The following is a 16,672-nucleotide window of genomic DNA, read 5'->3' on the forward strand; positions in this document are numbered from 1 at the left end:
TTCTCCCTCTCCCTCTGCTCTCTCCCTCTGTTCTCTCAAAGAAATAAAATCTTTTTAAAAAATCATCTCCAGGGGCACCTGGGTGGCTCAGATGGTTGGGCATCCGCCTTTGGCTCAAGTCATGACCTCCAGGTCCTGGGATGGAGCCCTGTCTCCGGGCTCCCAGCTCAGCGGGGAGTCTGATTCTGCCTCTCCCCCTGCTTGTGCTCTCTCTGTCTCTGTCTTTCTGTCTCTCTCTCAAATGAATAAATAAAATCTTTAGGAAAAAAAAATCATCTCCAGTCCAATTTTGTCAGGCAGATGCATCACGCAAGATTGGAGATAGCAACCATGTGTGGCAAGTTCAGATACTCTGGCCGGCATAGCAGCTCAAGCCTTCGGCCCTTCCCAGGTAGCTCTTACGCAGGTTATAACATCCTTAGTATAATTTATGTCAATGGCATGAGGCATAGCACTGGAATTTACTTCTGTTAGAAAAGTTCTTGGGGCGCCTGGGTGGCTCAGTCATTAAGCGTCTGCCTTTGGCTCGGGGCGTGATCCCGGCGTTTTGGGATCGAGCCCCGCATCAGGCTTCTCTGCTGGGAGCCTGCTTCTTCCTCTCCCCCTCCCCCTGCTTGTGTTCCCTCTCTCACTGGCTGTCTCTCTCTCTGTCGAATAAATAAATAAAACCTTAAAAAAAAAAAAAAGAAAGAAAGAAAAGAAAAGTTCTGTGGTGTCTTTGGACCTTTGGCCTGGGATGTGTTCCTGGCTGGAACACATCCAAGCTTGACTTTGACCCTATCAGAAATTTGGTAACCACCTATCATAATCTCTTTCTGCCTAAAGCGAAGTGGATTATATCATCTGCAACAAAGAATGCCAATCTATACCACTGTCATTATAGCATGGTCTATTTATAAAAATATTAGAAGCCACCTAAGTGCCTACCCCTAGGGAATCTGGTCAACTTTATTATACAGCAAGGTTTCTCGATCTCAGCACCATTGGCACGTTGGGCCTTGTTGTGGGGGGAATGCCCTGCGTATTGAGGGATATTTAACAGCGTTCCTGGCCTCTACCCATTCAATGTTAGTAACAACTTCCAGTTGTGATCATTAGAATTGTCTCCAGGCATTGCCAAATGTCCCTGGGGGAAGGAGGAGGGGAACAGAACGCGATCGCCTCAGAATGAGAAGCACCTTGATACAGCTACCATGAGGTTAAAAAAATGCAGTGCATTTAAATGCACAGATGTAAAGAATATCCAAACTCTATTATTAATGGGAAGGGGGAGCAAGTTGCTGGACAAGGTGTGTACTATGCTATTATTTGGGTTTTAAAGGGGGGGCGTGAATAACCGATATATATATATGTGTGTCTTTACGCGTAAAATTTCTGGAAGAGAAGAACTAGTGACAGTGGTTATTTCTGGGGAAGGAATCTGAGAAACTTGGGGTCAAGTGTATGAAGGAAACTCACTTTTCCCTGGGTCCTCTTTTATATTTGAATTTCTTCCTATGAATGCATATTGACCAATTCAAAAAAGAAATTGACTCTTACAAAACAGCACAGCAAGGGGGTAAAAGGATGTTACAGGGTGGGACCACCTGGGTGGGAGGAGTGACCAGTTTTACAGTGAGCAGAACGCCCTGGGTCAGCCTTCCCTGAGGTGATGACATTTCAGGTGGGAGTTTACCAGCCGAAAAAGGATTTCCCAGCCCAAGACCTGCAAGAACAGGAGGGAGGAGACAGCTTGACTGAGTTCTTGTCCTGGCCTTGCACTTTGGCTGGGTCCCTGTCTGCAAGGCCCAGAAGGGAGAGCTGAAAATGTCCCTCTTCTCGGGAGTGTTTACTGAGCCTGAGGCACATGTGGACGGATGGTATTCTGGCATTAGGCCAGGCCTGGGCCACTTCCAGCCTGCAGTGCTAAGTGGAGAAAGGCATCCCTTCCTCCAGGCCAGTGCAGCCGATGCAGGGCTCAAGGCTTGGGGAAAGGAGCAGGAGCTGAACTTCTTTCTTTCTTCATTTTTTAAAAATTTTTTTCTCTTTTTTTAAGTAATCTCTACTCCCAATCTGGGGCTCGAACTCGCAACCCTGACATCACAAGTTGCACACTCTACTGACTGAGCCAGCCAGGCACCCCAAGAGCTGAGTATCACTCAGCCCCGATTAGCTGTTCTGTAGGACAAGACCTACACCATCCTAAGCAGAGGCCTCAAAGCATGAAAAGACTCTGCTACTTCATATCACTCAAAACAGGAATAGAAGAAAGTGACCCTTGTAGATCAATTATGAATATCAAATGGTATTTCCATTTGCAAATCATCTGTAACTTGGCTTGGAACACAGTAGGCATGAATAAATGCCCTTTTCTCTCTCACCTATCCTTCAAGATATATGGCTTCGAGAAAGAAATAACTGCTTTATTATTTCCTTGGGCAGGATAGGACGTGCCCCCATGCCCTCCCGCCTCAGGTTTTCTGTCTCTAGGACAGGTTGTCACGGTAAACAGAGCTGGGAAAGTAAATCCTGGGCAGATAATTGGGCTGCGCTAAGAGAAAAGCTGCTTGCACCAGCTGGTCAAGGGTCACACAGGTCACCAGGTCTGAGCAGGACGGGCAAGGCCTCCCCAGAGGCAGGGCCAGGAAACTGAACAGACACGGGGTAAGGAGTCTGGGGACAGTGGGAAACTGTCCCATCATTGTGCCACAATCACTTCCAAATGGGTTAGATGTCCCAGGGGAACAAATGGGGCAACCCCAAATTCTGGTACCTGGTTCGTGAAAGACGGAACATGAAACGCTCTGGTGGCATTCCAGCATCAGTGCCTTTCTCAAGGACCTGGCACCCGAAGGCCTTCAGCTCTACAGACAAAGGAAAAAGAAGAAGGGCCAAGCAAGAGTAGAAGTATAGGGGCTTCCTGACAAATCTGCAAAAGAATCTGACAAAACTTGTTTATGCTTAACTTGCTCATGCAAAAATTTGAACCCTCACATGCCAAAAATATATATACTTCAGATTCATTTGCTTATTTTGACAGGAAGATAGAAGTAAAACTATAGAGAAGAGTTCTGACTTTCTCTGCAGGGCAACTAAAAGGAAAACTACAAATATGAAAACTTTTTTTTTGAATGGCTGTCTCAAGAGAACCATCTAGAGCAGTGTGATCCCTTTGCGTACTTTAAATTTTCTAGGAGTGACATTCTATTTATTTTGTTTTAAAGATTTTATGTCTGTACGTATTTATTTGGCGAGACAGTGCTGGAGATCAGGGAGGCGGGGGACAGAGGAAGAGGGACAAGCACACTCTGACCTGAGTGCAGAGCCTGATGCAGGGGCTGGATCCCAAGGGCCCCTAGGAGTGTTATTTTAAAAAGTAAAACAAATGGGGGCGTCTGGGTGACTCCGTCAGTGAAGCGTCTGCCTTCAGCTCAGGTCATGATCCCAGGGTCCTGGGATCGAGCCCCACATCGGGCTCCCTGCTCAGCGGGGAGTCTGCTTCTCCCTCTCCCTCTGCCTCTCTCCCTGCTCCTGCTGTCTCTCCCTTTCAAATAAATAAAAAATCTTACAAAAAAAAAAAAAGGAAAACAAATCAGTGAGATAGTTTATATGATTTTTTTTCTCCCTAGTAAGTCTCTGAAATCAGATGGGCCACCAAGATGAGCCTGAAAAGACTGCACACACCAAAAAGTCGCAGACAGATACACGCCCACGCCTAGAAGAACACCCCTGGCAATTTCCACAACGGCTTTTTCTGTTTCCCACGAAACAGTTGTTTGTCTGATGTGGTTGTTGTTAAGAATTTTGAAAAAAATTTCAAAAAAAAAAAGAATTTTGTCCTAAGGCTCCTACCTTTAACTGATTAGAAACCAGAGAATTTCGCAACTCCTTTCTTTAATGAAAGCTTCATATGAGATAACCTAGGAATTTTGTCTGAAAAAATAAGTCTGAAAAACATGGCATAATAAACTGGAGGATTTGCTTCTCGTTTCAGACATTTTCTTACCTGATGGTCCTTACTGAAATAAGAAGACATTTTTAGGGGTAAATTTGGCCTTAGTAATTTTTAGTGGAAGATGCGTTTCTTCCCTGTGGTAGGAGAGTGTAAGATTGGAGATACAGCTATCGTTTATTTTAGCCCACAGAGAAAAATAACATACCCCTGCTCAATGTAATTATTATTCACTACTTTTCTATGGCAATAGGCAAAACCCTCTGGACCGTACCAAAATCGTGTGGAAATTTGCTGATAATCGTATCAAAATGTACCCAAATGTAGGGGAGTTAATGGGTTTGTAATTTACCAGAGTTTCTGTATTTCAGAGCTTCCTTCTACTGGTCTAAGACCACTCATAGTATTTACGTTGACATGGTTCAAGTAAACTCCCTGGGTGAGAGTTTTCCTGAATAATCTTGAATTCGTTTCCAGAACTCTTATTCAGTGGTGTGACCTAAGGAACGTAATACGCCTTGGAATACACCCAAATACCAGTGAGTAATTGGAACTTATCAGGAAAACCTCAGGGTGATCTAGGATGCCTACACCCAACGTGGGGCTCAAACTCACAACCCAGAGATCAAGAGTCACGTGTTCTACTGACGGAGCCAGCCAAGCGCCCCAAAGATACCTTTGTTCCAGCTTTGGTCTGAGCTATTTAATTATTACCAAAAGCAAATAGATGCACGGGACCTGCTTTACCTAGTAATTCTCAATAATTCAGACTTTTACTTTACCTTCTTTTTTTTTTTTTTAAAGATTTTATTTATTTATTCGACAGAGATAGAGACAGCCAGCGAGAGAGGGAACACAAGCAGGGGGAGTGGGAGAGGAAGAAGCAGGCTCATAGCGGAGGAGCCTGATGTGGGACTCGATCCCAGAACGCCGGGATCACGCCCTGAGCCGAAGGCAGACGCTTAACTGCTGTGCCACCCAGGCGCCCCAAACCTTCTTTTTTTTATATATTTTATTTGTTTATTTCATTTGAGAAACCGAGAGAGTCAGAGGGAGAGAGAATTTCAAGCAGACTTCATGGAGCCTGGAGCCCCAGATGGGGCTTGATCCCACAACCCCAAGATCATGAACTGAGCCAAAATCAAGAGTCAGACCTTGCCTGACTGAGCCACGGAGATGCCCCTTACTTTACCTTCTAAAATATCTGAGTAGTAAAACCTTTACTCTTTAATCTCTGTGCTCAGGAAACACAGGGGGCAAATGGGCACAGGCCTGAAGACAAAACATGTTTTGATGTTGAACAGAGGAAGAAGGACTTAGACATGGAAAAATAAAACACGGGGATGTAAGCTGATCCCCCCTTAATGTAGGGAAAGGAACAACAAGGAAACTTCCTGGAACAGAGAGGGCCTATGATATTATAAGTCAAATAATATAAAATTAGGTTCCAGGGGCGCCTGGGTGACTCAGTCAGTGAAGCATCTGTCTTCAGCTCAGGTCATGATCTCAGGGTCCTGGGATCTGGCCCCGTGTCAGGCTCTCTGCTCAGCAGGGAGTCTGCTTCTCTCTCTCCCTCTCTCTCTGTGTTCTCCCCCCACTCCCCACTCTCAAATAAATAAATAAAATCTTTAAAACTAACTAAATAAATAATTTAAACAATTTTTATTTATTATTATTATTACTTTATTTTTTTTTTTATTTTAAAAATTAGGTTCCAACAGTGTGGATTCCAGTTGGCATGCTGGGGACCTTATGGCCGGAAGTGTCAGACAGGCCAGCTGGGAGCACCACTGGGTCCTGCACGCTACAGGGGCTGTTTCAGGATGCACAGGCCACAGGGACCGTTGCACCTGCTTCCACAGCTGTGCTGGCCAGCTACTCTGCTTGTAAATTATGTTGGTACTTCAGAAGCCCAAAGCGGAATGGGCAAAGATGCTCCCCAATGGGTAACATACAAAGCTCTTGATAGCACAGTAATTTAAAGATATACTTTTGTGTGATAAGACATGTCATAAACCAAATATTTGGGGGAAATGTAGATTTATATGAAAAGAAAGTAGGGAAAGGAAGAAAGAAGAAAGTTTTTCTTCATGTAGGTTACCGCTATCTACAGTTACCATATTAGAAACTGATCAATTTTTAATTATCATTACACGTTATCTGGAAAACTCCAGAGAGTGAAAAACGCAAATGACCTCTTCGTATTTTTCTGAAAATAGTTTTGATCTTACAGCCCCTCTAAAAGCCCTTGAGAACCCAGAGAGGTTCCCAGACCTCACTTTGAGAACTGCTGGACTCGATTATTATGTCATAGTAATAAACAACCCCAGAATCTCAGTAGTTTAACACACATGGGTTTACTTCTTGCTTATGCTTTACGTCTACTGAGATCTCTGCACGGCAGCATCCTCATAATGGGGCCGAACGTTGCCGGTTACTGGACTGAGGGAGAAAAAGCAAGCACCAGAGGTCTCTGAATTAAAGCTTTGGTCCAGTAGTTGTACATTCATTTCCATTCACAACTCATTGGCCGGAACTAGACACATGGCTCTCCTTAACCACAAGGCAGGGGGCCGGGAAGTACAATCCTTCCCTGTGAAAATGATCCTTTCTCCTTGAAAAGATTTTTCTTTTCAATAGGGAAAGAAAGTCTTTCTCAGAAGCCCCAGCAGACTTTCCATGGGTCAGAATTTGACCGATTTCTGGTAAAGGGGAGCAGTGTTAACCCAAAGGGGCTCAGAATCATCATTATGTACTCCTGGGCAGAATGTAGGAAACCTACATCCGTGAACATATTGTTGCCCACCCGGTGGCTGAACAAAACTGGGGTCTGATTAGCAAGAAAGAGGGAAAGGCATAGCTATCACCATCTTCCCCCTTCTTTTTTGTTTCGGTCTGTTCTCACACTCGCAATCTCAAATAGTATATTGAAATAGGCAGGAAACATACTTAGGGTGTATCTCTCTTTTTTTCTTTTTTTTAAGTAAATTCTATCCCCACCTGGGGCTCGAACTCATGACCCGAGATCAAAAGTCACATGCTCTACTGACTGAGTCCTCCAGGGGCTCCAAGGTGTATCTCTTAAAAGGGAAGATTTCCATTAGAGCAATACTTGTCTAACAGATAGCAAAACTGAATATTGTGTTTCATCACAACTGGTTCCGACCAGTAGAGCTAATAAGCAGGTGTGAACTTTGAGTGACTTCCCAATGCCAGACCCTTATGGGACCGAATTGAAAACTCCTTCCTGACCGATGAACAATGGGCCTTGTTTTAACCAACTGGGTCAGACCTATGGATTCTTTCCATTTTACCCAAAGTGTTCAGGTTTCATTCTTAATTAGCATATTACCATAAAAACCCCTTCCTAATACTCAAAACTCTCTACCTCTCCCACTCAGCAAACCTCCCAGTGAATTTCTTCTTCTGTCAAACACGTTCAGCTAAAAAAGCTGTTTCAAACTTTGGCGAGCTTTGTTTTATTCATGGATGATCTTTAGAAACGATATAATGTGAGGGGCACCTGGGTGGCTCAGTTGGTTAAGCAGCCAACTCTTGATTTCAGCTCGGTACACGATCTCATGGTGATAGGATCGAGCCCCAGTCGGGCTCTGTGTTCAGCACAGGGTCTGCTTCAGATTGTCTCTCTCTCTTTCTCTCTCAAATAAATAAATAAAATCTTTAAAATAACAAAAATAGGGGCGCCTGGGTGGCACAGCGGTTAAGCGTCTGCCTTCGGCTCAGGGCGTGATCCCGGTGTTGTGGGATCGAGCCCCACATCAGGCTCTTCTGCTATGAGCCTGCTTCTTCCTCTCCCACTCCCCCTGCTTGTGTTCCCTCTCTCGCTGGCTGTCTCTACCTCTGTCGAATAAATAAATAAAATCTTTAAAAAAAATAAAAAATAAAATAAAGTAAAATAACAAAAATAAATAAATGGGAATTTGGTCCACGAGTTGACCATCTGGAACAAGAGTCAATGAACCATTTTCTGTAAAGTGCAGATAGGAAATATTTTAGGCTTTGTAAAGGTCTCTGTCACAAGTACTCAACCCTGCCTTTGTAGCACAAATGCAGCCAGAGGCCATAGACAAATGAATGGGAGAAGCTGGGTTACAATAACACTTTACTTACAAAAAGAGGTTGATGGTTGGATTTGGCCGGAGGGCCAGTTTGCCTACTCCTGAATTAGAATTAAAACCACTGAACTACAGTCTATTATAAAAATCTACCCGAAAGCAGGGTAAAAATCAAGTTGGAGATCCCTGGCTAGAGCCAAATCTCCTAAGGGATCGCCTCTGTGGAATGATCCCCAGCAAAAAATGATAGTTTTTTCTACGAGCTGATTGGGGCTAAGTACAAATCAGCTGTCATACCCTAGACGGTTTGCGTACTAACCTAACCCAGGCAGTGGACTTTAGTGATCAGAAATTTAAGATCACTTCCAGGAAAGGTCAACTACCAAAGGAGCTAACCCAATTCCAAAACCAAGATACAAAGCAGGTGCTCCTCTGTAAAGAACTATGAGAAATAATGATCTATCAGAGGGCAGGGCCACCATCCATTCTAACACCCTGATCAGCCCCGCTTGAGTCAATAGTTCTGGACCAAGAACTTGCCAGGGAAGTGAGTTTGTGTCTTTCAAAATGGCTGATAGTATGATATTAGAAAAAGGACTCAATGGGGCGCCTGGGTGGCGCAGTCGTTAAAGCATCTGCCTTCGGCTCAGGGCGTGATCCCGGCGTTCCAGGATCGAGTCCCACATCGGGCTCCTCCGCTGGGAGCCTGCTTCTTCCTCTCTCACTCCCCTACTGTGTTCCCTCTCTCGCTGGCTGTCTCTCTGTCACATAAATAAAAATAAAAAATCTTTAAAAAAAAAAAAAGAAAGAAAGAAAAAGTCCTCAAGGACCTTTCTTCTGGGCTTTGCAAGCCATATTAAGGAGCGCGATTTAATTAGAAGAGCTTTGAGGAGCCACAGAAGATTTTTTTAAATTTATTTATCTTTTTAAGTTTTTTTTTTAAGATTTTATTTATTTATTTGACAGAGACAGACAGCGAGAGAGGGAACACAAGCAAGGGGATTGGGAGAGGGAGAAGCAGGCTTCCCGCCGAGCAAGGAGCCCGATGCGGGGCTTGATTCCAGGACCCTGGGATCATGACCGAGCCGAAGGCAGACACTTAACAGTTGAGCCAGCCAGGCGCCCCTCTTTTTAAGTTTTTTAAAAAATTATTTGTTTTAGGGGGCAGAGAGAGGGACAAGCAGACTCCACACTGAGCGCAGAGTCCTACGCGGGGCTCAATCTCATGACCTGGAGATCACAACCTCAGCAGAAACCAAAAGTCGGACATTTAATCGACTGAGCCCCCCAGGTACCCCATAAAGTTTATTTTTTATTTAAGTGATCTCTACACCAACACGTGCTATTGAGCATTTGCAATGCGGTTAGTGTGCCTAAGGCAATGAATTTCAATTTCTGCTTAATCAACCTTAATTTTAATTTTAGCAGCCACATGTGGTTAGTGACCTCTGTAGTGGACAGTACAGGTTTAGAAGTCCAGCACACGTAGCTCTAGCCCCTTGAGATCTCTTGAGATTCAATGAGAAACCCTCGATATCCTGATAACAATGAATGTGTTCCTATAGTTAGATAGTCTGAATGGGTTTCTGTTATCTACAGCTTTCTTCCTCATACACTCATTTTATTTATTTATTTATAAACTCTAGGCCCAACGTGGGCCTTGAACTCACCACCCTGACATCAAGAGTCCCATGCTCTACCCACCAAGCCAGCCAAGGGCCCCCTCATACACTCATTTGAGATGTTTAGAATTCAGAAAACAAAAACCACCCACAGGAGAAATAATGGCTGTGGTATGAATATCCGAGCTCCTACCATGCCCCATGCCCCCTGTGGACCAGAGGAGTCCAGAAAGCTTCCTGGCTCAGGCCTCCAAGTCAGGGCCCTATTGCTTCTAGCTGCTTCTCAAAAATCTTGCCCTCACCTCCATCCTCTCCTGGTCTCCTGTCTCACCCGCAGGGACTGCACTGGCCCAGCCACACTCATCCATTTTGTGCAGGAGAAGCCCACATCTGCTCTCCTCGGAGGCAGAGGGTCTCCATCCCAGACACCAACCAGATCATTCTCTCTGTGTCTCAAGAACCACCCTCCAAATGGCCTTTAACACATCTCACTAAACTGAGGTACTCTTAGGACACCTGGGTGGCTCATTCGGTTGAGCAACCAACTCTTGATTTCGGCTCAGGTCATGATCTCAGGGTCGTGGGATCGAGCCCAGCACCGGGCTCTGTACTCAGCAGGAAGTCGGCTTGGGATTCTCCCTCTCCCTCCACCCCTCCCCCCTCTCTAAAATAAATAAACCTTAAAAAAAATAAAGTGAGGTACTCTTAAAGTAGGGCTGCTCATTTGAGACCAAAGTACTGAGACCTGAGGCAATTTCTTTTTTCTTTTTTTTTTTTAAGATTTTTTTTTAAAGATTTTATTTATTTATTTGACAGAAATAGAGACAGCCAGCGAGAGAGGGAACACAAGCAGGGGGAGTGGGAGAGGAAGAAGCAGGCTCATAGCGGAGGAGCCTGATGTGGGGCTCGATCCCACAACGCCAGGATCACGCCCTGAGCCGAAGGCAGACGCTTAACCGCTGCGCCACCCAGGCGCCCCATTTTTTTTTAAGATTTTTGTTTTATTTCTTCATTTTAGAGAGACAGACAGAGCACAAGCAGGCTCCCTGCAGAACCCAGAGCCCAACGATGGCCTCCATCCCAGGACCGGGAGATCATGACCTGAGCCAATGGCCGACTTTTAACCATCTGAGACACCCAGGCACCTCCTGGGGCAATTTCTGGCTCCAATACGCCTCAGCTGCTCAGGGGCTATATTGAGAGAAAGGTTGGGAGACTCCTGGTGAGCATGGTCCCTGGAGATCAGGTGATGGAAGCAGGTGGTGCTGGTGTCTCCCCGTCAAACGGGAGGAGCAGTTACTCTTCACGTCACAAGGGGGAGCACTAGGAGGCTCGTCTCGGTCCTACCAGTTAACTAGGCTTCTCCTACAGAAGGGAGTCAATATGTCCTCAACTTTCATCAGCGATTTCTCAAATATCCCCATTCAGAGGATCAGTCCATCAAGTAACATAGACAGTGCATGTTAGACCCTACCTCAAGTTACTTTGGAACCCACTCCCGAAAGTCTCATTTTTCCAAGCAGAGGCGACAACACAGCAACTTAGCAAGACAATATTGTGGCCAAGGTCATAGGGTTGCCAGATTTATCAAATAAAAATCCAGGACACCCAATTAAATCTCAATCTTAATAAACACAAATTATCTTTTAGTAGAAGAATATCCCAAATATTGCAAGGGACGTAGTTATAGAAAAACAATTATTCATTGATTACGGGAGGTTGAACTGAACATCCTCTGCTTTATCTAGTAACCTTACGAGGGGTCACATCTGCTTTAACGTTTTCTAGACTGAAATATTTGCAGGCTTGCTCCGTAACGGCACCCATTCTGGGGTGCATTAGAGCAGACATTCCAGACTCTTCTCTGAGGAGACATATGGTCCTGCGCGCAGATCACAGAGCAGCCCTGACCAGAAGTGGAGTAAGTTCCCATTTGTGCACATTCTCTCTTGGCAAGAAGATGCAATGCTGGCCCACCGCAACTTCTGTGACACATACGCAGCTCTGCCCTTAACCTATGAAACAGTCTCCTGCTCCCTCCATTCAGCACCTTTCAAAAGCTTGGCTGAAAGAAACAATATTTTCCAGTTTTATTGAGAAGTAATTGACAGACAAGAGAAACAATATTTTTAAAGGATTATCTGAAGGATGTCTTTTTTTCTAGGTCAGTGATAATCTGAGAAGGCCAATTCAGAAAATAAGTAAGCTGTTACCAAATTTTTTTTAAAAGAAATTATCTTTTTTATCAGGAATGTAATAGCAACAACTTTGCTTAAGCATGCTTTTATTGTTTCTCCAATTGCTAAAGGGTCTCGTTATTTTGGCTAAACTTTCAGAAACTACATATCTCTGGTGTATCTGATGACATGCTTCACCTTCTAGCAAAGTCTGTGGTCTAGGAAAGCATTTTGGATCTGGTTCAGTTCCTTATCCTTAACTGACCCTGGAATTCGTTTACCTGCAAAATGGGTTTTGTCTCTTTTCATTCAGGTGTAATGACCATATAGTAAAGTGCCTAGAATGTACTAATCTTAAAGGTTCGGCTTAATGAAATGTGGCATTTGTGTTTGCAACCACCTAGATCAAGATATAGAACTTTCCTGCACTCTAGCAAGTTCCTTTGTATTCCTTCCTGGTCAGTATTTCCACAGAGGTAACCACTATTCTGACTTCCATCACGATCCAGTAGTTTTGTTTGTTCTTTTTTTTTTAAGATTTTATTTATTTTTTTGAGACAGAGAGTGAGGAAGAGGGCACGAGTGGGGCAGGGGGAGCAGGGAGGGGAGGGGCAGAGGCAGAGGGAGAAGCTGACTCCCCATTGAGCAGGGAGCCCGATGGGGGACTCGATCCCAGGACCCTGGGATCATGACCTGAGCCAAAGGCAGACACTTAACCGACTGAGCTACCCAGGGGCCCTATTCTTAAGTTGCATATAATCGGAGTCATAGACTATGATACTTCTTGTCGGTGAACATAATTTCTGGGAGATTCATCCGTGTTGTCGCACGGGTCAGTAATTCTTTTTTATGGCTGCATAGCATTCCATTTTATCAGCGTACCACAATAATAAGTTGTGGTATAAATTGTCAGTTTTCCTGTTATTAGACATTTATGCTGTTCCTGGGTTTTGGCTCTTGGAATAAAGCTGCCGTGGGCACCGTGCTACGCTCATGTCTTTCGGTGCACTCGTGTCTCTTGTTGTCTAATCCTAGAAGTATCTTGGAATCATAATACAAGTATGCATTTAGCTTTAGTCAATACCGCCAATTTTCTTTTTTTTTTAACATTTTATTTATTTACTTATTTATTTGTAAAGTATATTTTACCTTACAGGCAAAAAGGACTTTGTAGATGTAATTGAGAGTATGGCTCTTTATTTTTTTTTTTTTTTTTTTTTAAAGATTTTATTTATTTATTTGACAGAGATAGAGACAGCCAGCGAGAGAGGGAACACAAGCAGGGGGAGTGGGAGAGGAAGAAGCAGGCTCATAGCAGAAGAGCCTGATGTGGGGCTCGATCCCTGATCGCCGGGATCACGCCCTGAGCCGAAGGCAGACGCTTAACCGCTGTGCCACCCAGGCGCCCCTGGAGAGTATGGCTCTTTAGATGGAGAGTGAATCATAGATTATCCAGGTGGGCCCATTAATCATGCGAATCCTTAAACTCAGAGAACCCTCCCTGGTTTGGTCAGACAGAAAGATGAGAAGACAGATGAAAGGTCAGAGAGGGGCGCCTGGTTGGCTCAGTCCGTAGGGCGACTGACTCTTGATCTCAGGGTCGTGAGTTCAAGCCCCATGCTGGGCTTTATATAAAAGAGAAGGCCAGAGAGATGTAAGCTTGTTGGCTCTGAAGATGGAGGAAGGGAGCCTGGAGCGAAAGAACGAGAGCAGCCTCTAGCAGCTGAAAAGGCAAGGAAATGGGCTCTCCCTCGGGCCGCCGGGAAGGAACTCAGCCCCGTTGACACCCACGGTGACGTTAGCCCAGCAAGACCCTTGTCAGATTTTTAACCCTCAGAATTATTGGATAACAAGTTTGTGTAGTTTGAAGCCATGAATCGTATGATAATTGTTTCATCGCCAATAGAAAATGATCTGTGATTTCCCCATCCACTGATCAGACCAGCAGAGAACTGTGTGTGTCTGTATTGCTTCTCTTACCCAGAGGCAACCACCATGTAATTATTTTATTGACTTGTGGTTTGATTATGGTGTTATTGGCTGCCATTAGCAGCACGATAAAAATCAACCTCGTGACACTCTTTGATGCTTTTGCCGTAATGGTGTTATCGAGGACGACTTCATTCACAACTTTTCTCTCCATTAGAACCTGCAGGAGAAAATTATTTTCTGCCTGGTACCTGGAAGAGAGACTCTGCTTGGGTTTCCCTCTTTGTGTTTGTTGGCTGTTAGGAAGCTTAGAGCAGTGGTTCCCAAGCAAACACATCTTGGGCTGGGAGAACTACCAGAATCCCCCCGGGGGCAGCTTTCGCAAACTGTACTTGCACCCCCCCCCCGAAATTTCAATCTGGGGGCGCCTGGGTGGCACAGCGGTTAAGCGTCTGACTTCGGCTCAGGGCGTGATCCCGGCGTTGTGGGATCGAGCCCCACATCAGGCTCCTCCACTAAGAGCCTGCTTCTTCCTCTCCCACTCCCCTGCTTGTGTTCCCTCTCTTGCTGGCTGTCTCTATCTCTGTCGAATAAATAAATAAAATCTTTAAAAAAAGAAAAAAGAAAAAGAAATAAGAAATTTCAATCTGCCTCCCTAGAGGAAAGTGTTCCCCCTTCCTCCCACAAGATCCCTTGCTTTGGTGAGCCACTGTGCTATTTGAGGACAGACAAAACTCTCTAAAGGCCTGATATGTAAGGGAACCATTTTAGATTTCTTTCTTTTTTTTTTAAGATTTTATTTATTTATTTGAGAGAGAGAGTGTGTGTGTGTGTGTGAGCAGGAGTGGGGGGGGCAGACAGCGGGAGAGGGAGAAGCAGACTCCCTGCTGAGCAGGGTGCCTGACGCGGGGCTCCATCCCAGGACCCCAAGATCATGACCTGAACCGAAGGCAGACACTCAACCAACTGAGCCACCCAAGCACCCCTACATTTCTTTCTAAGTCAGCATGACTACGTAAGCTTCACTTAAACTAAAAGCCGGGGAGCACTTGGCTGGCTCACTCAGCCGGCAGAATATGCAACTCTTTTTTTTTTTTTTTTTTTTAAGATTTATTTACTGGGACGCCTGGGTGGCTCAGTCGGTGAAGCATCATCTGCCTTCAGCTCAGGTCATGATCCCGGGGGCCTAGGATCGAGTCCCGCATCAGGCTCCCTGCTCAACAGGGAGCCTGCTTCTCCCTCTCCTTCTGCCCCACACCCCGCTCAAGTTTTCTCTCTCTCTCTCTCTCAAATAAATAAACAACTCCTTTTAAAAAAATATTTATTTATTTATTTATTTATTTATTTAAGAGCGAGAAAGAGCAAGAGAGGACAGGGGAGGGAGAGAGAATCTCCGGCAGACTCCCCACTGAGCGCAGAGCCTGATGTGGGGCTCAAGCTCAGAACCCCGAAATTGTGACCACAGCTGAAATCAAGAATTGGAAACTTAACCGACGGAGCTACCCAGGCACCCTGAGCATGTGACTCTTGATTTCAGGTTTGTGAGTTCGAGCCTTGCATTGGACGTAAAGATTCCTTAAAAAGTCTGGGGCGCCTGGGTGGCACAGCGGTTAAGCGTCTGCCTTCGGCTCAGGGTGTGATCCCAGAGTTATGGGATCAAGCCCCACATCAGGCTCCTCTGCTATGAGCCTGCTTCTTCCTCTCCCACTCCTCCTGCTTGTGTTCCCTCTCTCGCTGGCTGTCTCTATCTGTGTTAAATAAATAAATAAAATGAAAAAAAAAAAAAGATTCCGGGGCGCCTGGGTGGCAGAGCGGTTGGGCGTCTGCCTTCGGCTCAGGGCGTGATCCCGGCGTTATGGGATCGAGCCCCACATCGGGCTTTTCCGCTGTGGGCCTGCTTCTTCCTCTCCCACTCCCCCTGCTTGTGTTCCCTCTCTCGCTGGCTGTCTCTATCTCTGTCAAATAAATAAATAAAATCTTAAAAAAAAAAAAAGATTCCTTAAAAAGTAAAATCTTTATAAAGATTAAAACAAAACACCAAAAGCCTGACGTATGGCCCACCAAGCATACGTTGTAAATGAGTAGCTAAAGGGAAGCCATCTTATCCTCAAGATTTGTTCGATGCTCCTACGCCCTGTATTCCTTGACATTAAAACTTACGATTCCTGCCTCTACGTTCATCTAGAATCTTTTGACTTTTATAAGATACAAAAAAGTATATGACCCTGGAAGAACGGTTCGCTCTCTGGAGCACTTTCTTCCCTGTGATGACCGCGTTTCCCAGGCAGCCGTCCTAACTTGCGCTCAAATAAAACTTTCTTACTTTTAGGGATTCTGAAAGGTGCGTTCATTTGGCATCCGCACATTTAAAGGAGCAGGTCCTATTTCTCAGATCTACTGAGTTGGAGAAAGGGTTAAGAATTACTGCCTTACAAGAAACAACAATTGTTGGAGAGGATGTGGAGAAAGGGGATCCCTCCTACATTGTTGGTGGGAATGCAAGTTGGTACAGCCACTCTGGAAAACCGTGTGGAGGTCCCTTAAAAAGTTAAAAATTGAGCTACCCTATGATCCAGCCATTGCACTACTGGGTGTTTACCCCAAAGATACAGACGTAGTGAAGAGAAGGGCCATATGCACCCCAATGTTCATAGCAGCAATGTCCACAATAGCTAAATCGTGGAAGGAGCCGAGATGCCCTGCAACAGATGACTGGATTAAGAAGTTGTGGTCCATATATACAATGGAATATTACTCAGCAATCAGAAAGAATGAGTTCTCAACATTTGCTACAACATGGACGGCACTGGAGGAGATAATGCTAAGTGAAATAAGTCAAGCAGAGAAAGACAACTATCATATGATTTCTCTCATCTATGGAACATAAGAACTAGAATGATCAGTAGGGGAAGAAAGGGATAAAGAAAGGGGGGGTAA

Source organism: Ursus americanus, chromosome 2 (assembly GCF_024610735.1).
Source record: "Ursus americanus isolate L20-20 chromosome 2, mUrsAme1.1.p, whole genome shotgun sequence".
NCBI classification, from domain to species: Eukaryota; Metazoa; Chordata; class Mammalia; order Carnivora; family Ursidae; genus Ursus; species Ursus americanus.